Source organism: Eptatretus burgeri, chromosome 2 (genome assembly GCF_056783735.1).
Source record: "Eptatretus burgeri isolate ZD-2024b chromosome 2, Ebu_testis_v1, whole genome shotgun sequence".
NCBI lineage: Eukaryota > Metazoa > Chordata > Myxini > Myxiniformes > Myxinidae > Eptatretus > Eptatretus burgeri.
The window spans coordinates 50,168,862-50,191,682 of NC_140962.1; the positions used below are offsets into that span (position 1 = coordinate 50,168,862).

General features: G+C 46.1%; 1 long non-coding RNA gene across 1 annotated transcript; it reads left to right on the forward strand.

Moving 5' to 3' along the window:
* The first annotated feature begins 899 nt into the window (after positions 1-899).
* LOC147032018 (uncharacterized) lies at positions 900-20,999 on the forward strand. Its single transcript, XR_015055010.1, has 2 exons — positions 900-1,415; positions 18,453-20,999. It is a non-coding gene; the product is annotated as an uncharacterized LOC147032018 (long non-coding RNA).
* The last annotated feature ends 1,822 nt before the right edge of the window (positions 21,000-22,821 follow it).

Consider the following 22,821-nt stretch of genomic DNA (forward strand, 5'->3'; position numbering starts at 1 on the left):
AAGTACAGTGCCAATCATACTGTGCTATTAAACCATTTGTTCACTGTTGCAGTGTTGGATGGTGGCAGGATGGCCTAAACTAGAGGTATGCACGCTTGCCTCTAAGCTATCTTGCCTGGGTTTGACTCCCAACCCAGGTAAAAACTGTCATCCCGATGTTTTACAAGCAGAGTGATTCATCAATGTGTGTGCCGTCCCTCGGATGGACGTTAAACTGAGCATCAAATCTGCTGGAATTAGTTGTGGACGCTGAAGATCCAAAGGTGTCGTTCACGAAGAGTAGGTGAGTCATCGCAGGCAACCTGAACAAATTTCAAATTCCTACCCTAACTACTGCTAGGAAGGCAATGGCAAACCACCCGGTATAACCCTTGCCAATAAACTGCTTCGACAGCACTAACACTCTAAATAACTGTTGCAATATTTCTGAAAACATCGTTATCATTGGCTGTTGCGCGGTGCTAACGAAAGAATCGTTTTGCTTGACAATTTGGCAATGCTTACTGTTTGCCTAGAAATGTAAGATTCAATAGAAATCAAATGTTGGTTGATTACAACCTCTGCGTTCTGCGGGGTTGTAGGTGAAATGCGAGCCAAAGTCGCCAGATGCGGGTTCCTCGAGACCTAGGTTTCAGTCACATCAATGTACTTTTAAATTTTGTTCCAAAGCACACTCTTCTACAACTGTTCAAATATTGTGTACTTGTTTACATCTGGCACTTGTGGACTGAATGTCATAGTATTGTTGTGGAAATGGCCCTTAGTGTGTTATTAAATATAGGATTAGCCCAGATCCCCCATTAAATGCATGTTTAGCCAGGTTGTTTGGTAATTGGACATTACATGTGTGTCGGGAGGTGTAGCAGGCTGTTCATTGTTCATACAGTGGTGGTGTGCCGAGAGGTGGTTTTCTTATTTTTCCTTCCCCTCTCCGAACTAGTCCCCGCTCAGCGCTCGGAGAGTGGCAGTCGGTTTTTTCGTGGAGAGCGAGCGCCGGAAAGGCAGGGGTGGATCTGCCTGAGCGTCGAGTCGGGCCATCGGCAGGAAGAGCATCTGCCTGAGCCTCGACACGGGCAATCGGTAGTAAGAGGAACTGCCTGAGCCACGATACGGGCGATCGGCAGTAAGAGGAACTGCCTGAGCCTCGACACAGGCGATCGGCAGTAAGAGGAACTGCCTGAGCCACGATACGGGCGATCGGCAGTAAGAGTGACTGCCTGCTTTGTCGAGTCTGCCTTCTGCTGGATGAGAGGCTGATGGAGTCGAGTCTGGGATCGGCTTTCGTGAGAAGAGCGACCCTCGTGAAAGAGGCAGGAGAAACGACTAGTGGGAGTCGGCGATCGACTTATATGAGGAGGTCCTCGACAGGTTCATCCGGAGCCCAGTGACGGAGCCTCTGACTGTCCCTACTCAAGGTACGGCCCGACACGTCTCGACACGTCTTGTGGTCCCATCGATCCGCCTGCGGAGCCTAACACCCCAATTTGGCCTAACCTGGTGAACGGGCCAGGCCTGGACTTGTATACTGGACCTTGTGAAAAGCCAGTTGGAGCATACCATAGACCAGGGGTCGGGAACGTTTTTGACCCAGAGAGCCATGAAAGCAAAATATTTGGAAATCTATTTCAGTGAGAGCCATATAATATATTTTAAGACTGAATTCAACTAAATGTGAGTATAATAAGCCTCTGAATTTATTCTTTTAAATAATGTTGTTATAATACTCACCATTAATGGGACTTCTGGTGCTGCATGGATTTGCTGATGGCTTTGTAGTCTGGTTGGTACTTGGTGAGGTTAAGCTTCATGCAAGCGTTGAGGCTTTCATCCGTTAGACGTGATCGTAGGTTGGACTTGATGTTTTTAAGATGTGAGAATGACTGCTCACATGCATACGTAGATCCAAACAAGGTCAATACAGCAATACTCACACGCTGCAGTGTGAGGTATGTGACAGGAAGCGCGTTCCAAGTTTTGATAACCAGCTCGTCTTCGGGTTGAAGTTTTTTCATTTCTGTCCACATGTGCTTGCTCGCCAACTCCGCTTTCTGTTGTGCGATTCTTTCCAAATCTTCATTCAGTGACTTGAACTTATTCACCCACATGTCTGAGGCCTTCAGGTCAGCCACTTCTGCTTCAAAATCTCTGACGGAGACACCAGGAATGTAACTCAGGTCAGCTGTGTTCAGTGAACACTCGTTTGGATGGGTGATGAACTTAAAAAGACGAGTGTGCTCACGAAATTCTCCAAAGCGTGCTTTGAATGACTGTAGGAGACTGGATGTGAAGCCAGCTAACTGGTGAAGATCAAAGTTTTGAGTGGGCTCACTTGCTGTGCATGCATTTTTAAATTGTCTCAGTTTTTCAAAATGTAGTAAACGACCTGTTTCAAGATCCATGATAAAGAGCTCCAGCTTGTTTTCAAAAGCAAACACGGCTTGTTGAAGGGATAACACTGTATTTCCAATGCCTTGCATTTTCACGTTGAGCTCGTTCAGATGTTCAGTCATATCCACGAGATAGTAAAACTTGAGGAGCCACTCAGTTTCGGCTAGCTCAGGATGCTCAATCCCTTTCATTTCAAGGAAAGTCAGGATTTCGTTCAGGCAAGCCGCAAAACGGCTAAGCACCTTCCCTCTTGACAACCAACGCACATTGCTGTGCAAAAGCAGACCGTGATAGTTATTTCCAACTTCATCCAGCAGTGTTTTAAACTGGCGACCATTTAAGGCTCGGGCAACAATAAAGTTGATCACACGAATGACCAGCGACATCACTTCGCCAAGCTGCCCATCACACATCTGAGCACAAAGTTCCTCCTGGTGGAGAATGCAATGGAAACTTAGGATGGGTCCATTTTCATGTTCACGGCCACAAATCCTTTGTTTTTCCCCACCATACACGGAGCACCATCAGTACACACCGAGATAAGTTTATCCATTCGTAGATTTTTTTCTTGAGCGAACTCCATGAAAGACTTGAATAAATACTCACCTCTTGTGGACCCTTTTATTGGCAGAACAGCAAGACTTTCTTCGTGCAGTGTATCACCAGCAGCATATCTTGCAATCACACTGAACTGCGACAAATGGCTTACGTCTGTTGACTCAACCAAAGCCAGGGAAAAGAACGGCGCTGTATTTATGTCCTTCACTTGCGTTTCCTCCACTTGGTTTGCCATCATGATGGTACGATCATGAACAGTTCTTGCCGACAGAGGCATGTCTAGTATCCGTTTGATTATCTTGTCTTTGTTCGGAAGATCATCAAAAAGTTCATTGGCGACATCCAGCATGAACGTTTTTGCATACTCGCCATCTGTGAATGGTTTTCCGTTCCTCACTATTGCTGAAGATCCAGCAAAGCTGGCGGAATTATAGTCACCTTGCCGGGTCCATACGCGGAGTTGCTGCTGGCTGGCTTGCACCCTGCTCAGTAGCTCTTGGCACGCTTTCTTTCTGCTGTCTCCCGCAGGGTATTTTGATGCAAAGGTAGCATGGCGTGTGTCGAAGTGCCGCTTTATATTCGACCGTTTCATCGATGCAATTTTGTCATTGCAAATTAGACACACCACAGAACCTGCTCTCTCCACAAAGGCAAATTCTTCGGCCCATTCGTCCTGAAATGTACGATACTCCTCATCTTTTTTTCTTTTCGCCATCTTCTTCGTCAAAGGGTTAGCTTTGAGCAAATGAGAGAGAGGGAGATGTTGACCCAAGTGAGTCTGGCTGGCCTGCGCACGGACTGACATACTCGAGAGGTGCGGCGCGGCCGGCCGACTCTGGGATGCTGTCGCCTCAGCGGTGGCGCGTGATTGGTCGAGATGAATTCCACGACGCGTGTCGGCGGCGGCACGTCATTGGAGGAACCGAAATCACTAGTCGCGTCGGCCGCATGACTGGACGAAACAAAAACCGCTTCAGACAATTCGGAGGTGTTTTTTCTTCTCTCCTTCTGCCAAGTTCAGCCCTGCACGTGAATGAAGCACGACACCATTCAAACTATAGGTAAAGCTTCCACAAGAAATATTGGGCTTTCCAAGTTTCAAACTCCAATTTTATCTACGAGCCAGATGCAATCATCAAAAGAGCCATACCTGGCTCGCGAGCCACACGTTCCCGACCCCTGCCATAGACCTTTCGTCTTGTGCCATCGACCTTACGGAGGCTGAATGCGCTGAGGCTGCGTGCGTGGGTTGTGCGACAAAAACGCCACCGCCATTTTGCCACGGGGCGTGTCTGAGCTTAGGCGCTCGAATCCGTTGACATCGGCTTGTCATGAGCATGATTCGTGCCTTTGACACTTTTCCTCTCGTCCATGGGGCATCACCAAGTACTCTGTGTCCTGTCTGCATGTTGTCCGTGTCTTGTCTGCATGTTGTCTAAGGTTTATCTCGCTAGGGTTCCCTTCAAAACCCGTAATCCATAGTTCCCTAGTTAAGAACGGGTTATAGATTAATTATAACATTGTCGTGAATGCTTTGCTTGTGTTGTTTTCCCCGATGTGTCCCCAATAAATCTGGCTGAGTTATACGAGATTTGCCGCCTTGAATTTATTCGTGCCGCGCCGAGGAACGATCCGCTCAATTTGAATATCAAACCCAAACGGGCTACGGACTGGCAGACTACGCTCGGTCACTGACAAATCCAATCTGTAGCCGGGGTCAATTTCCCCAACTGGTACGGCCCAGGTGTACGTTGGTATCGTGATCCGAGGCACGTAACCCGAGGCCTGTGCCGAGCCAGCCGGCGTTATAACCCCGGAGACGGCGGTGCTGATAAGTGATGCCGAATCTTCAACATTTGGCTGCAAAGAGCGGGGTGCGAATCCCGACACCGCTGAATCCATAACAGTATACATTTCAAATGGTTGCAAAGTGAAAATTCATTTGGTTGTATATAATTGCAATTTTCTTCTAATGACTGTTTTTATATTTTAATGTGCATTTGAGGTTTGAGCCCACTTTGAGGTAGTGTTTTAGCTCAATGCAGCAGTACACCATTGAGCTGGGTATAGTGTTTAGGAGTTGCTTATAAATATCGACTCAGCAAAATCGACGTCAGATTGGTTCATAATGTCTGGCTGAGACCTTTGTGTTCCCGATTGTGTCAGAAAGTGTGTGCGTGACGTCATACTTCAGGAATGTGTTGTGCCGGTATTGCAACATAAAAGAAGGGATACACACACTGGTAAAAACAAAAACATCTTCATATTTTTCACTCTTATGACAAATCGGTTGAACATGATAGATGATGCAAGAAGGCCAAGCCTGGTGTTGGCGCAGTGGTTAGGGCAGTGGCTTGGGACCCAAAAAGTCCTGAGTTCAAGCCCTGTTGGGCCACTGAATATATATATATATATATATATATATATATATATATATATATACATATATATATACTGCATATGTGTGTGTATATGTATACATATATATGGATGTATATATATATATATTTTTTTTTTCTACACACATATGTATATATATATATATATATATATATATATATATATATATATATATATATATTTTTTTTTTTTTCTACACACATATATGTATATATGTGTATATATGTATATACCAAGTCGAAAAACACCAGGGGGTTGACTCAGCCTGTCATCCTTCCGATGTCTGCGAAATGAGTACCAGTGTACTGGGCCGGTGTATACCCCGGTTAAAATAGGTGTACCATATCGCTGTGTCGTAAGAGGCGACCAGGGTTGCGTCAGGAAGGGCATCCGGTGTAAAACATGTGCCAAATCACTATGCGGATCATATGGATGATCCGCTGTGGCGACCCCTCACGAGAGCAGCCAAAAGAAGAAGATCTAAGGCCAAGCAAAATAAATTAGTTTCTCATACCTGCCCGCTTCCTTTTCAACGGCTGCCTCCTTTTTTGATATTTACTATTTTCTCTCCAGATCTAATATATATATATATATATATATATATATATATATATATATATATATATATATATATATATATATATATATATACATACACACACACAAGGTGTCCCCAAAAAATGTACTCACTCTTTCAATGATAATAAATGCGTTGTTTATTGACTTAGAAACAAGATTAATGGTTAAATGTATAAATGGATAAATGCATGTTTACAAATGTTCAAACTGACGACCATCACGTTCCAAACACAGCCGATAACGCGGACCGATGGATTCAACAGCGTTACGAATCATTTAATTTGGAACTGCAAGACATTGTCTTTCAATTTCTTCTTTCAGTTCATCGACTGTTGCTGGTTTTGAGCCGTAAACCTTTTCTTTGAGATATCCCCATAAAAAGAAGTCCATTGGAGTGAGGTCTGGGGAACGTGCAGGGAATTCAACACTACCTCTTCGCCCAATCCATCTGTTCGGAAAAGTTACTTCGAGATAGGCCCTTACATCACGGTGGTAGTGGGGATGTGCTCCATCTTGCTGAAAGTAAATCTCAGGTCAGGTATGGGAGCATGTGCCAGAACAGCGCGTCGCTGCGTCCACTTTCCGCCGGTACTCCAGGGGCCTCCATCTGGCCATCCCCCAGGCAGATGCCTGGCCCATCCCCATCTCCTTGAGATGCCAATCAACCTGCTGCAACCACGAGGCACGTGGTCGGCCCATTGGCCTCCTCCACTCACGAGACTCCCTCGCTGAGAGAACCTGGTGAGCAGGAACAGCTTCAGGAAAATGAGCCACATGTCCATACAGCCGCAGCTGATGCTCACGGACTATGCAGGTAACAAATCTCATCCGAGTCTCTCTCAGCAACCACTCGTTGGACACAAAGTCCGACCAGCGATAGCCAAGGATTCTCCGAAGAGACCTGGTACCAAAGGAATTAAGTCTCCGTCTCAGATCCTTGGTCAGAGTCCAAGTCTCGCATCCATAGAGCAAGACTGGAAGCACCAAGGACCTGAAGACTCGGACTTTCATCCTCCCGCACAAGTACCAGCAGCGCCACACCCCATTATCCAGTGAATCCATGACTTCCCAGGCCCGAACCAGACGTCTATTGACCTCTGACTCACAGCCAGCAGAGACATGAATATCACGGCCAAGGTAAGTGAATCTCTCCATGACCTCAACATCCTCACCACAAACAGACTCAGACAGGACAGCAGCAACCAATATGTCATTGAAAGCCTGGATCTTAGTTTTGACCCAGGAAACCCGTAATCCCAGTGGCTCCGACTCCTCATTCAGCACCTCGAGGGCCCCCAAAAGGATTTCTAAAGTCTCCGCAAAGATGACTGCATCATCTGTGAAATCAAGGTCAGAGATCTTGACATTCCCAAACGATGCACCGCAGCTTGATCTCTCAGACATCCTCCCTAGAATCCAGTCCATACAAGTGCTGAAAAGTGTGGGGGCCAGTACACACCCCTGATGAACTCCAGTAACAACTGCAAATAAGTCAGAGATGGTACCACTACACTTCACAGCACTCTCAGTACCAGAGTAGAGTTCAGACATCAGATCTATCAATTTTGGTGGCATCCCACGAAGACCAAGAATCCTCCAGAGCAGTGCTTCTCAAACTATCTGATGTGGCGGACCGGCAGGTTTTTTTTCCAATGTGCCAGGGACCAGTACCATATTTGTGCCATATTATTATTTGTTTATGATCTGAGAAAATATTGTTTGAACATCCATAGTGACATTAATTTATACCGGAAAAATATAAAAATATAATGAATATAATAAAAGTTGAGACAATTTTTTATATATATTTTGTAAACGAGAATACAGTATTACAATATTAAAAAAATCAAACTAGCAAAGCCTTCAAACATAGTTATTATAAACATATATATACCGGTATATAAGTAATAAAATGAAAAATTATAATGAATAAGGTAGGTTGAAAAAATTATATATTTTAGTCATCTTAAGTTCCAGTGAATAAAGACATGAAAAGAACTAGAATGGGCACTCGGTAGAGCGCATACCTTCGCCTCTGCTACTTTTTTGTTCTTGGCATGAGAGTGGGGGGAACAGAACAGTGAACATTTTGGTGTTGGTTTCATGCAAATCGGTTTTGATTTGGCAGTGTTATGACAAAAAACGCATATTTTGAAAGATCGTGACCCCACTGACCTTTGACCCCCAACCGCTAACAAGGGTAATGACATAATTGTGTCATGTCGCCAATCACAATATTTGGCAATGAATTCTGAACATTTTGGCATCGGTTGCATGCCAATTAGATAAAAATTGACCACGCTATGGTAAAAATACCAATTTGACCTTTCCGTGACCTTGACCTTGACCTTTGACCCGATCGCTCCCAAAATCTAATCAAATGTTCCTTGGATAATAACCCATCATTATTTCAAGCGATTTGGTTTAATACTTTCTGAGTTATGCGAATAACAAACAAACAAACACACACACACACACACACATATTCACAAATAAATAAATAAATAAATAAATACACAGCGACTAATACATAACCTTTCGCAGAATGCGAAGGTAAAGATTGAAAGGAAATAGGTAACATTACATTGAAGACAACTTTGAAAATGTCGTAATGTTAAAATATAAAATTGATGATATTGGCATGTTAAATCATGAACTTTTACTAATGTGAAAGGTGAGCCTGCTTTTTATTTGTCAGCTTATCCAATCGTGGTCCAATTGAGGACAGTGCCACGCACAATGGAGAATGAATATCCACACTATTCCTGTACTTTGTCTTAATGATGCTCATGGTTGAGAAGCCAGTCTCGCAGAGGTAGGTTGAAGGAAATGGGAGAAGAGTTTTCAGAGAAATTTCAGTAAGCTCAGGATATTCTGCTTTCACTTTTATCCAAAAAGAAGCAAGTGCTGTTGTAGTTTCAAAACTCCTCTTCAATCCTTCGTCAGCAGACAGCTCCAACAATTTATCCTCCATAGTGACACCTAAGTCATCTCTCAATGGCATCATAAACGGATTTCGGATCCATTCATTCCCTTTGCGTGGATCTTCTTCTTCTGGAAAGTAATGCTGAAAACGTCCTGCCAAATTCGTCAAGTGTTCTCTGATGACATTTCGTAGAGATGTAACATTAAGGTCTTCTCCTGTATCAGCGATGACTGCTGCTAATTGGTGAAACATGTCATAACAATCTCTTGACACTCGACTCTTCCATGCTTCTAGCTTTCGTTTTTGTCCGTCGATCTTGTATGCCATTGTAAAACACGAAGCCATCCTTCCCTGCATGGAGGTGTTGAGATAATTAAAGATGACAAAGATGTCAGCCAAATAAGCCAGCTTGGCGAGCCAATCCACATCACGTAACAATTGTGACCAGTTTGTTTTTTTGTCCTGAAGAAACTCGGCCAGTCCGTTTCGTAGTTCAAATGCTCTTGACAGGACTTTTCCCCTTGTAGTGCAGCAGATAACTGCAAAATACCCCTAGAATACTTTGGTTTGTGATGCAAGCATGAAATTTGGCACAAATACTCTCTTTGGTCTACTGTGTTAAAAAATGGCACTGGCCACGAAAAAAAAAATCAAGATGGCGACCATTTTCCAAGATGAGGCAAGTGAGCACACAGTTCACCATGAGCAAACACCACAAGAACAGAAGACTTTCCTTGAGAGAGTGAATAAGCTGTCCCAAACTCTGCAAGATATGGGCAATCCTTTCCAGGAAGAGAGTCAAGACCTGTACTCACTTGACACGAAAGAAATTGCTCACCCCAACTCAGCAGAACTTCTGCAGTCACACTTGGAGAGAGGTCAGACAAAATTTCAGGAGTAGAGGTTTCACAGGCTTTGGAGAAGAACCCAGCCTCTTTCTATGAGCCGATCAGGAAGAACAAAGCTGACTTTTTCAGGCAAGATTCTGCTTCTGCTAAACTGTCAAAGCAGAAGCTTCTGAAGGAGGATTGCCAGATGTTCTCAAAGCTGTTCATCTCCTGTCAGAGCAGAGAATGTGATCTGCAGTTCTTCCAGCATGAGAACCAGGCATTCCCAGCTGCACTGAAAGAGGGCGGAAGGCTGTACAGTTGCCAGAAGTCTCAGCTGACATCTATCCTTGAGACTCATGTTGTACCAACAGACCAAGAACCCGAGGCAGATGCCCTGATTGTAGATGGGTCAGCTTTGGTCCATGCCTTGCCACCAAAGAGAGGAAAGACCTTTCAGAGCTATGCAACTCTGGACTTCCTGCCGGTGATACAGACCTACAGCAACAAATACAAGATGACACACCTCGTCTTTGATGTGTACAACCCGTCCAGCCTCAAAGCCGAGACCAGGTCCAAACGTGGCCAGGGAGGAAGACGCAAGGTGACAAACAAGAACACCATTCCGTCAAATTGGCGGAACTTCCTCAGGCACAGTGACAAGATGGAGTTGTTTCAATTCCTTGCAGATAAAGTTGACCAAATGTCTGCACCAAACTTGGTCATTGTCACAAAGGGACCTGCTGTCCTCAGCACTCATGAAACTGGTTTTCAGGGACTGGACAAGTGCTCTCACGAGGAAGCTGACAGCCGCATCTTTGTGCATGCCAAATATGCTGCAGAGCATTGGAGCAAAGCTATCATAATCAAGGCTAATGACACAGATATTGTTGTCATTGCACTTAGTGCCTTCTCCACTCTTCAGAGTTTTGGGCTAGAGCAGTTGTGGGTGGCATTTAGACAAGGTCAGAGCTGGCGCTGGATCAGAGTACACGACCTGTGTCACTATGTGGGCCAGGAGAAGGTCAAAGGCATATTATTCTTTCATGCCTTCACAGGTTGTGACACTGTGTCAGCCTTCCGCAACAAGGGCAAGAAAACTGCCTGGCAGACATGGGGCATTTGTCCAGAGGCCTCTCCTGTCTTCTCCAAACTGAGTCAGTACCCTCTCACAGTGGAAGATGGAGACCTAGAGATACTGGAGAAGTTTGTCATACTAATGTATGACAGGTCCAGCACTGCTGCCACTGTGGACGAGGCCAGGCTTGACATGTTTACCAGAAAGCAGAGGCCTTACGAGGCCATTCCACCAACCAGAGCAGCTCTGCTCCAACACACCAGACGTGCTGCCTACCAGACTGGTTGTGTGTGGGCCCAGGCAACCCAATGTCAGCCAGAAGCAGAGAGCCCTGCTGACTGGGGATGGCAGTGGTATGGTGAAGAATGGCAGGTCTTCTGGACAGCCAACTCTCCCATTTCTCAAAGTTGCCAAAAATTGACCAAATGCGGCTGTAAATCAGGCTGTCGTGGGAGGTGCAAGTGCTACAGACTAGGTCTGAGCTGCACAACTCTATGCAGTTGCAGGTGTGAGGTCTAACGGCTTTTCACCTGTTTGAGTGGAGGGGGTGTTCGTTTTATTTTATTTTATTTTTCTTCTCAGGAAGAGAAGCCTGTTAGAAATGCTGCATGAGCATGGCCTCAGCATCTCCTATGACGACTAACCGTCCATGGTTGATTTTCCCTTTGCAAAATGGGAAGAATTTTTCTGTCCATATCTGAACCATATCTGTCAAGTTTGTAAACCTTAAAAAAAAAATCTTGATTTTGTTCCAAACGCTAGTTCGTGAACAATGGTTTATAGCTATTGTGGCAGCCATCTTGGACTCCCATTTTTGTTTCAGCAGGATGCATGGGAACTAGGAATCTAAAACCATGTCCACCGAATTAGTTGATCCCAAAAACCTAGGTATAGATCCAAAAATGAGTCGTCTGTCTATTATTTCCTGAAATATGAGCATTGTTTTGGTTTTGCGGCAGACATCTTGGATGCCATCTTTGTTACAACCATGCTGTGAGGTGTTACATTACAAAGAATAATCATGCTAAAATCTTAGACACAAAAAACTTTGGTTTACACCCTTAATGTTGTGTTTTGTTTCAAATATTTAGCTGCAGAAGAGGAATTTTCTGTGCATATGGCGGCCATCTTGAAAAATGGTCGCCATCTTGGAATTTTGCGTGGCCAGCGCCTTTTTTGAAAATAGTGGACCTCAAAGAGTATTTGTGCCAAATTTCATGCTTGCATCACAAACCGAAGTATTTTTGCAGTCATCTGCTGCACTATTGATAACCAACGTACATCGGCATGCAATAGGAGCTGTTTATGATTGTGCTGTATCACGTGATTGGGTTTTCGTATATCATGACTCGCCCGCTAGGGGTAGCAGGAATGTACATCAGGACGCGCAATAAAGCGGAGTTGCTGCTAACACTCTTGCTTCTCGTGTTCCACTGCACCTCGTACACCACAGTTGGCTGACGAGGATGGTTGATCGAAACGGACATGTGCCCGTTTTCGTCAGAGACGACTTCGAATTGGTTTCAGAACAATTGGGATGCTATTTCCACGTGAATGATGTGGTCGACGAGAGCAAACAGAAGTCGATCTTGCTCGCCTCGCTATCGACGGAACATTATCGACAACTGAGTAATTTGGTGGCGCCGGAAAAGCCCCGTGATGACGGGCTATCGTTTCGGGACATTGTGCAGAAGATGAAAGCACACATGGCGCCGGAGATGTCATTACAGCTCGCTCGATACCAGGTCGATCGCCTCTCAAAAGGTGCAGAGGAGCGCGTCGCCGATTTCGTGGCGCGAGTGAAGCATTCTTCCGTGGCATGCAAGTTCACGGCGGAGGAGCGTCCATCTTGGCTCAGAGATTGTTTTATGGCTGGTTTACAAGATGCGAAGATGGTTTCGGCGGTTCTATGGCTGAAGAGTGAAGCCATTACATTCGACTCGGCGGTCGGCACGGCTACTGCTGTCGAGCAGACGCGCGGAGATGTTCGGGCCATCACCGGCCACGCGGGGTCGCGAGCGCCCCGGGACGCACGCATGACCTTCGGTGCGGGTCGGACGTCGCCGCGCGGCCACACGAGCAACGAGGTGACCCTGCGGACGTGTTTGGGATGCGGAGGTCGACACCTGCGCCGTGCGTGCCCGTATAAAGGCACCGTGTTTAAATTGTCACAAGGTTGGTCATCTGAAGCGTGTGTGCCGTGGGGCGCCGGCCACCGTAAAGGTCATGGACGGCGATGTGTGAGGCGACCTCGGCGACCCGGGGCGGAACCGGCAGCCGTTGTTGAGCCTGTTTTCAATTGGCCCGGCGGCGGCGCGCCCGATGACGGTGGAAACCGAAGTGAACAAAACGCCGATCACGTTTCAGGTTGATACGGGAGCGGCTGTGTCGATCATAGGCGAACAGACCGCGCGTAGACTCAACGGCCTGAAGCTTATCAGGTCAAACCTCACGGTGTTCACGTACACCCGCGAGAATATAACGCCAGTCGGGATGGCAGACGTGTCTGTGCGGTACCAAGGCCAGGTCGCCGCGCTTCCGTTGTACGTCGTGCGGGGGAGGGGACCGTCTCTCCTCGGCCGAGACCTCGGAGTAGCAAGCTTTTGACAATCAACACATGTCAAGGGCTCTATCGTTATACCCAATTCTGTTTTGGGATTGCTTCGGCCCCAGCCTTGTGGCAGAAAGCCATGGATCAGGTTTGCATTGGCCTGCCCGCTCAGACCGACCTGGACGATGTGCTCATTGCGGGGAAAAAGGCGGACGAGCACCTTGCGAACATTGCCGAAGTGCTGACAAAGCTAGAAGCGTGCGGCCTGCGCTTGAACAGGGACAAGTGCGCGTTCTTCAAGCAGCGCTTGGAATACCTCGGGCACATCATCACGCCGGAGGGGCTGTTGAAAGGCCCTCGAAAGGTGGAGGCGATTCAGCACATGCCACCACCTGCGACAAGACGCAGCTGCGCTCGTTCATTGGTATGGCCCAGTATTACCAAAGGTTTGTGCGCGGGCTCAGCTCACAACTTGCGCCGTTAACACGGTTGCTGAGGAAGGACGAGCGCTGGGCCTGGGGGCCTGCACACCAGGCGTCGTTCGACCGCGTCAAGCGGCTGCTCACAGAGGATACGGTCCTCGTGCACTACGAGCCTGCGCGTCCACTCTTATTGGCATGTGACAGCTCTGCATATGGCATCGGGGCAGTGCTCTCCCACAGGATGGACGATGGTTCCGAGCAGTCTGTTTGTTTTGCATCCCGGACCCTGTCCGCAGCAGAGCGGGAATATGCCCAGATCGAGCGCGAGGCTCTCAGCCTCGTCTGAGGTGTGTGGAGGTTTCATCAATACCTGCTGGGGCGGCATTTCACTTTGCAGACGGATCACAAACCGCTTCAATTCATCCTGAGACCTGAACGCGGGGTACCGGTGGTAGCGGCCGCGCGAATACAGCGGTGGTGTCTGTTTCTTGCTGCTTACGATTATGATATTCAGTTCCGAAGCACCGAGAAGCATGCGAACTGCGACAGGCTCTCACGCTTGCCGTGTGCGGAGGGTCCAGCTGCGTCTGAGTCGGCCGACCGGGTCGATGTGTTCGCGCTGGGCCAGGTCCAAAGCGGGCCGATCACGGCCGAACAGGTCGCAGTGGAATCGGCTCATGATCCAGTGCTCGCCCGTGTCGTCCAGGCAATTTCTACGGGGAATTGGAGCGATCTACCTTCGACACAAGCATTTCAGCCTTTCACGTCGCGCGCATCGGAGCTGTCGTTGGTCCAACGGTGCGTGATGTGGGGAATGAGGGCAGTGATTCCGCCGAAGTTCAGGCAGCGGTGTTTGGAAGAACTGCATGTCAGTCACCTTGGCGTCGTGAAGACCAAGAGTCTTGCTCGTAGCCTGTTGTGGTGGCCGGGGTTGGACAAAGACATTGAGCAGTTGATTAAGCGTTGCGCCACGTGTCAAACAGATGCTGATAACCCGCGTCGAGCCTCGGGGCTATGGCCGACCCCAGCCAGGGCCTGGCAGAGGGTCCATGTAGATTTTGCGGGGCCGGTTAATGGCAAAATGTTTTTGATTGTGATCGATGCATTCTCTAAATGGCCGGAGGTTGTAGTTATGCAGCATACATCAGCAAACATTACAGTAGAGAAACTGCGGACGATCTTTGCTAATAAAGAATTACTGGAGATCCTGGTCTCTGATAACGGTCCGCAGTTCATCGCAGGTGTATTTGATGAGTTTATGCGTCAAAATGGTATTCGACATCTAAGGTCCGCACCGTATCATCCTGAGACGAATGGGCAGGCTGAGTCGTTTGTTAAGATGTTGAAACGGGCTTTGCGCAGGGGGGGGGGGGGTGTTGCACCTGTGCAGACGGTGGTCGATGTCTTTTTGCTCCATTACAGGAACGCGATTCATCCTGTCACGGGTGATTCTCCTGCCATTCGTCTCTATGGACGGGGATTGCGGTCCAGACTGGATTTGCTACGACCGGGAGGGTCGGTGAGTGGGGCGGTGTCGCGTCCGACGCTGCTGTGCGGTTTTGATGTGGGAGAGCGGATAATAGTGCGCGATTATTTCCACGGTTCCAAATGGGTGCCGGCTGTGGTCTCTATGGTACTGGGGCCGGTGAATTGCATGGTGCGGACTGATAGTGGGGAGGTGTGGAAGCGGCACGTGGACCAAATGTATGATCGCTGTTCAGCGTCACCCCCCCTCCGTGCCGAGCGATGTGGGACCCCCACCTGTAATGTCGCCGTGGCCAGACGTTGTATCGCCAGGGCCGGATGTGCCGACGCCTGCGGGGTCTTCACCTGATTCAGTCCTGCCCTAGGACGTCGGGCAGGCTGGTTGGCTGGGGGCGGTTGTTATTGCGGATGGCGCAAGTCCGGCGAGGGTGTCACCTTGACCGAGCCGGGAGGCGTCTGAGCCTGGGCCGTCTGGCGTCGCTGCCCGTCCGAGGCAGGTCAGGATGCGGCCGCGATACTTGGAGGATTTTGAGTGTTGATTGGTTTCGGTTGGTCATGTTATGATTGTCCTTTCATCATTTGACTTGTCATTTTACGAGGAGAGGAGTGTGCTGTATCACGTGATTGGGTTTTCGTATATCACGACTCACCCGCTAGGGGTGGCAGGAATGTACATCAGGACGCGCAATAAAGCGGAGTTGCTGCTAACACTCTTGCTTCTCGTGTTCCACTGCACCTCATACACCACAATGATCAGCTCCCATATCATCACATAATGCAGCGAATAGTCTCGAATTTAGAGCATTTGCCTTTACATGATTCACAATTTTTACAACCTCGCTGAGCACACTGTTTAGTTCTGTTGACATTTTTTTTGTTGCAAGACTTTCTCGGTGAAGGAAGCAGTGCGTTGACTTGCATTCTGGGGCAAGCGCCTTGATCTGGGTAACCACTCCTGAATGCCGTCCTATCATTGCGGCAGCGCCATCAGAACATACGCCTACGCAAAACTTCATATCCAACCCATACAAAACCGAATTGAATGTATGAGGAGTCATATTTCTGAGTAAAGCTAGTACGAATTATTTTTGCCGGCAATACTTCAGCTTCATTTACATCGCAGTCATCTGATTCAGAATTACTTGTGTGGTCAGCAACCGGATTTCTCGGCTTGATAAACATGTCCATTGGGCCTTGCCTCGCCATCTGTAAATTAGAGATAAAAATAATTAATATAAATTCCATAACCCTGGAATGATGGACTGAAATAATGCTTATTTGTAATATTTGAACTGTATATAGTAGAATCAATGCAAATAGAGTATAAAAAATACACCCGTGCGGGAATGACGGTCATCTCTGCGAGAAACAAGGTCAGCTGCTATGCAATGACACCATTCACTAACTTTTACCATGCCAAGTAGAGAATATATAGCCTCCTGAAGGTAGGGCAGTTTTTGCAAACTTTGAAGTCACGTGACGCGAAAACGAAAGCGAAATTCGAAAATCCGTCCTGACCAAATTTAGATATTGTCCCATACATTCATTTGCCACAATCAAATTCAAGATCGCTTGAGAAATGTAGGAGGAGATAGATTTTGAAAATCGTCATTTTCGCATTTTTTGCCAAATTTGAAGTCACGTGACACGAAAACGAAAGCGAATATCGAAAATCCGGCCTGACCAAATTTAGATATTGTCTCATAGATTCATATGCTACAATCAAATTCAAGATCGCTTGAGAAATGGCGGAGGAGATAGAATTTGAAAATCGTCATTTTCGCAACTTCAAAAGCCTCGTGACCTTGACCTTCGGTGACCTTGAAAGTCATACCATCGTGTACGTCTCATCGACCTCTATCAGGATCACTAATGACCAGATCTCCCGTTTCAACTTCATTGTGAACGGACGGACGAATCGAAGGACATCGACACCCATATTATTAGGTCATGCTCGAAGAGATGACCTAAAAATGGACAATACAATAAAATTCTAAACAAAAGATAATTAAACAACCTCTAGTGATAATAGCTTCAAAAATCAATATTTCCATTAAACCTATGTTATTTTCTAACCTTTACCTGAGTCCCACAGTCAATGCGCGCAAAATTATAATGAAATACCAAGAGTTCCGATTGGACAAGTCCTTCATGGGTCCGCCCCTTTCTGGGTGGGATCTCGGCCAGGCAGGGAAAGCCCGCCCACTCCACGCGTGTTTGAGGAAGGTGAACGGTGGTACAGCCAAGAAAAAATTGGAACGTTTGGGGAAGCCGAGAAACTGGAACTGCTGCAAGATTTTGCCTAGGAAACACGAGGCTCCAGAGACACAGGTGGACAGTGGATCGTGATGGGGGATAGGATATAAAGATTTATTACCCTCACTAAAAAAAACATCGCAACCCACCCCAGTCTCTTCCCATTAAACACAAGGAAGGGATCTGTCTTCACATATACTAAACGGCATAACTGACTTTGGGACAACTGTATGTTTGGATGCTTACGGTTCCTAGAACCGTAACACATGACTAACTTAACTACTGTTGGTATTAGGAGTTTGTTTTGAGCAGTTTTTCTATAATATAAAGAAACAATACGAATATTTTAAAACTTTCATGACAACTGCACAATTATAATTCAACACATTTTGGCAAAACAAAAGAGCACCACCTGGCAACTCCACTGAAATTCAAATAATATTACCTTCATGTTCAATTCTGGTATAACTTCCAACGTTGACAGACTTCTCTCTCTCGTATTTTGAATTTGTCGCCTTAAATATATTATTTTTCAAGATTTTATACATTTGCCTTTTCTACATTGCATGTTATATATCATGATAATGTGAAACTGGAAACTCGCCGCGGACCAGCAGTCGATGACTCGCGTACCGGCACTGGTCCGCGTGCCACCACTTTGAGTAGCAGTGGTCAACACCATCTTAAGTCTGCAGGATAAGTCGAGTGTCAGAATGGCATACTTAAGAACAAACCTGCTAAAATATGTGATGAAACAGGTTTGAAATGGCCAGAGGCTATTCCTCTGGCACTGATGTCAATGAGGTCAATGGTAAACAGGTGCAGCGGACTATCCCCACATGAAATACTGATGGGGAGACCGATGGCAGTGCCAGTAACAGCTCCATTAACCCTGAAACAAATGTACATACACATGATGGATGAGACAATGATTAATTTCTGTGCTGCTCTAACAAAGGTTGTCAAATAATTCCACTCACAGGTCAAACAAGCGCTACCAGAACCGGCTGTGGAGGAACACCACCACTGGGTGTACATAAAGGTGTTCAAGTGGAATAACATACTGAGGGCAGGTTGGACCGGACTCCACCAGGTATTATTGGTTACCCACACAGCTGTCAAGTGAGAAGGTAAGCCATCATGGACTCACACATCTCACTGCAAAAGAGCATACAGGAAGTCGTAAAGAGAATAGAGGAAACCCGCAAGTGGGAAGAAAGTTACCAAGGGTTTACGACATATGTAGCAGTGCTTTTGATTAGCATGTGCATAATCGTGATAACATGGATGATAACAGATAGTGAGGGCATTATGGGAATGCCATGGAGAGCAGAATGTTTGGTAGGTCTGAAGCAGGGGAAACAAGGAATGGGTCATGACAGAGTAAGATGGGCAGAAGAAGGTAAACATCGGGACCAATTGCATGAGAAAGGTGTATATGGGAGAAACACCTTTTTGACCCTGTTGCACAATTACACAACGAAGGAAAATAAGGCAAAGTGTTGGGTACATGCCCACCTCCCGCACACTTCATGAACATGATTGCCGTGAGCGGTGATCCCATTTGAGGAAATTGATTACTACGGAGCCGGATGGTACCATAACTGTGCCTTGAATAGAACAAGCAATGAGTCTTGTACAAGCTTTGCGAGTGGGTGGTACCCACCTTACAGCTTAGCGAAGAGACCCCCGTATTTTCGGATTACGTACAAACGAGCAGGGTTCCTTTGCCTAACTTGGACAAATCCTAGCAGCAAATTTTATGCAGGCAAATCTACCTGTAATTCATCAAAAGAGGTAAATGACATGGCAGATAACCGGAAGGGCATAAATGGGACGTATGCTAAAGTAGCGTCAAACGGTACATACTTTGTATGCGGATTTAGAGCCTATCCTTGGTTGCCACTTCATTGGACCGGATCCTGTTATTTGGGATATGTGGTGCTACTTACGTCTAACTACTAACCCACTGCCTAAAGTTATTCTATGACATAAGAGGAGCATTTCAGAAAGGGAACTCGCAGCAATGACAATTTTTCCCCGATATGGGGCATGGAAAGCAGGAAGAGCTTATTGAAATGCAGCTTCATTGGAGGAATTGGGGAACGAAACTGCTGATCCGCACAATGACCATGCAATATAGAATAGCCTTAGACATGATCTTGGCAGCCCAAGGAGGTACTTGCGCTGTAATTGGGAAGGAATGTTGCACTTACATTCCAGATAATTCTGAAAAGATCCATGACGTGGTACAGCATGTAAGAAAGGTAGCTGCAAAGTACCATGACTATTTTAAGGGATGGGAGTTCAGATCCTGGTTAAAGGGAGTGTTTGGTGAATGGGGAACATGGATACGCCACATATTGTTCGTTGGACTTATGATATGCGTCGCTGTTGTTGTCATCATAGCATGCATAAAAGCATATAATCGGAGTGTGTGTGAGAAAAGTTGCCACAGTGACAACAATGGTGGTGCATGAAGTTTTCCTGGACTGACCATCGTTGAGTGACTATGGCAGCCATGAAGATCCAGAAAACCCAGAAAATGAATAACCTAGTATAAAATCAAATCAAGACACCGTTGTAGGTGGGATTTATGGAAAACACGAAAGTGCAGACACATGCGCCCTTGAGACTGATGAAAGCCATTTTGAAAAAATTCAACAATTGTTGCTTCAGAACCAAAATAGTTGGAAGATTGTGATGAAGGGATGTGGGACAATAAAGATATCTTAAAAACTGAAAGGGAAAAGGAATTTGAGCAGCTTTCCCAAAAAAAAGCCGGTTAGTACGATTGAAAAGAAGGTGATTGCCTATTGGATGTGTATGTTCGGTGTGCATAGGGTTCTTTTCTTCCAGATCACCTCGGCGCCCAAACTCTGTGGACGGGACAGGACGGGGAGGTGGTTGCACCCCGAGGGTTTCATCCACTTGCTAGGGTGTTAACCCACCACAGAGCGCAAGTCTGGGTGATGCTGTGGAAATGGACCTGCCGCTAGCTGAAGACAAATTTAAATTTTTGCAGGTTTGTCCAAATAGAACAAACCCTTATGTTGTTCTGTATGAACAAAACGGGTGAATTGTTGGAAACTAAATTGTTAATTGAATTTGACGTAAAACGCCAATTAGCCTTTGTGCTTTCGGAAATAATTTAATAAATATATGCTGGGAAAGCTAGTACGGAGGCTTGTACACGTTCCTTAGGAGTAGTAATAAAACTTTGTAAAACCTTATCTCTGGTCTACTGGCCCAGATGGCCTGGACAAGAAATCGCATTTTCTTTCCTCCCCTCACCCACAACATCTGGAGCAAGCACCGTTAAGAGACCATTTCTGACTGTGTTTGTGATTTTAACCTCACAGAGTTCCATCTGAGCTTCCTCAAAAAGCCTCTCTTTATCCAGTTAATTTCCTTTGATGTATTAACCATGCCCTGGGGAGATCACATATATATATATACTCGTTATACTCTATGTATAGTGAAGTTTTTGCTTGTGATATTGCTCCAGGCTATTAAAGCTTTGCACATGCTTGTCTTTTATTTGTCGCTGAATAAACAGCTTAAACTGATCTAAAAGTTATTTCTGTCTCGAGGTGTCCAAAACATCCCTGACAGCCCTGACCTATTGTTGTAACCAAAATTTGGTAGCATTCTGACTGGTGGGTTTGCAGAAGAAGATTTTTTTTGAAGGAATTTACAGTAGTACTTGATTTTCACAAAAACTGATTATTTATACTCTGATGTACACACTGATGGTGTGGAGAATGAAAATTAATATACAAAGGTTCAGTTCCACAGTCATCAAATCGGTTAAAAGAAAAAGTAATGTCCCTTTGACCGATTCAGCATCGTACGTCAGTTGGGTTGGAGGAGCAGAGCTTGGCTTACGCCTTGACTCTTCTGCATCGTATTCAATAGTGAATTCGATATATAGCTTCATTGTCTTCAATTATTATTCTCCAGAAATAATGCAGTGACAAAAGAGAGGTTTACTTGGCAGAGAAACATTTCCATCCAAGCAAACAAAGAAAGCACACATGGAAGAAACAGAGAGACATCAGACTCCTCGCTATCATGAAACTGAGAAACGTGCAAAAACAAGTTAACAGAATAGAGAGACAGACTACTCGCAGGTAGTTCGCATGTCAAGAGACAGAAATGAGACTGAAGAGAAAACGACTTCAAACGAGGAAATGAAGCCATTTGGCCCAACAACGCCGTGGTGCCCTCCTGGGGTAAATTTTGCTGCTGCTTTAAATATCAATCTTCTTGATGGTTTATTAAAGGCTAAATAACCCAATCTTAATGGGGTGATGCAAATTGTGCATTTCTGTTTTTATTCCTCTACTTCTTTGAATCATTCATGAGTGCAACAAATGTGACGCAAGCCCCCGTGACATCACCAAGCTTCAAGCCATATCGTGATTGGATGTTTTGAATGCAGGTGTATGGCCCATCATGGGGCAGGGCATGGTCTGGTACCGAGCCAATCACACTCACTTCTGAACTTGGCCAATGACATTAAAGTCTCGATATCGATGCTCATCCTGGGAATTCTTTCAAAGAAACTTGCTCTCCCTCATGCACAGATTTATCCCCTCTCGTGTTCAGTTGTCCTACCCTTCCTCCCGCCCTTGGTTTACTGAAGCTTGTGGCGAGGCAGTTGTCCTGAAACAACTTGCCTTTGCCTCATGGAAAGCAAACCCAACTGAGGGCAATCTCAGTTCTTTCCACAAAGCTCGGAACAAGTGTGTATCTACCCTCAGGAGAGCCAGAAAACAACATCTTTCTCATCTCAAGTCTGAACTCTCAAACCTCTCTCCCTCCTCAAAATCCTGGTGGCGTTTAATCAAATCTGTTTCTGGTGTATGTTCCCCCTCCATCCCCTCCCTTACCTCAAATGGCCGCACTGCTGATTCCACACGTGATAAAGCTGAATGTCTAAACTCGGTGTTTGCAGCTAAATCTTGTGTCCTAAACCCATCACTTTCTCTACCCACCTTACCCAGTCGCACCCAACTGTCCCTGGACTCTGTATCCTTTTCTCCTGACAAGGTGGAGAGCTTGCTTTCAAACCTCGAGTCAGATTCTGCAACCGGTCCAGACGGCATCAGCCCACGTGTCCTCAAAGCCTGCTCTTCTGCTCTTGCTCACCCTCTCTCTGTTCTATTCACCCTCTCATTTGCCCAAGGTCATCTGCCATCTGCTTGGAAATCTGCTAACATCACTGCCCTGCATAAAAAAGGTGCAAAAACAGATCCCTATAACTACAGACCAATCAGCCTTCTCCCAATCATCAGCAAGGTGATGGAATCCATCATCGCTTCAGATATGAAATCCTTCCTCTTCTC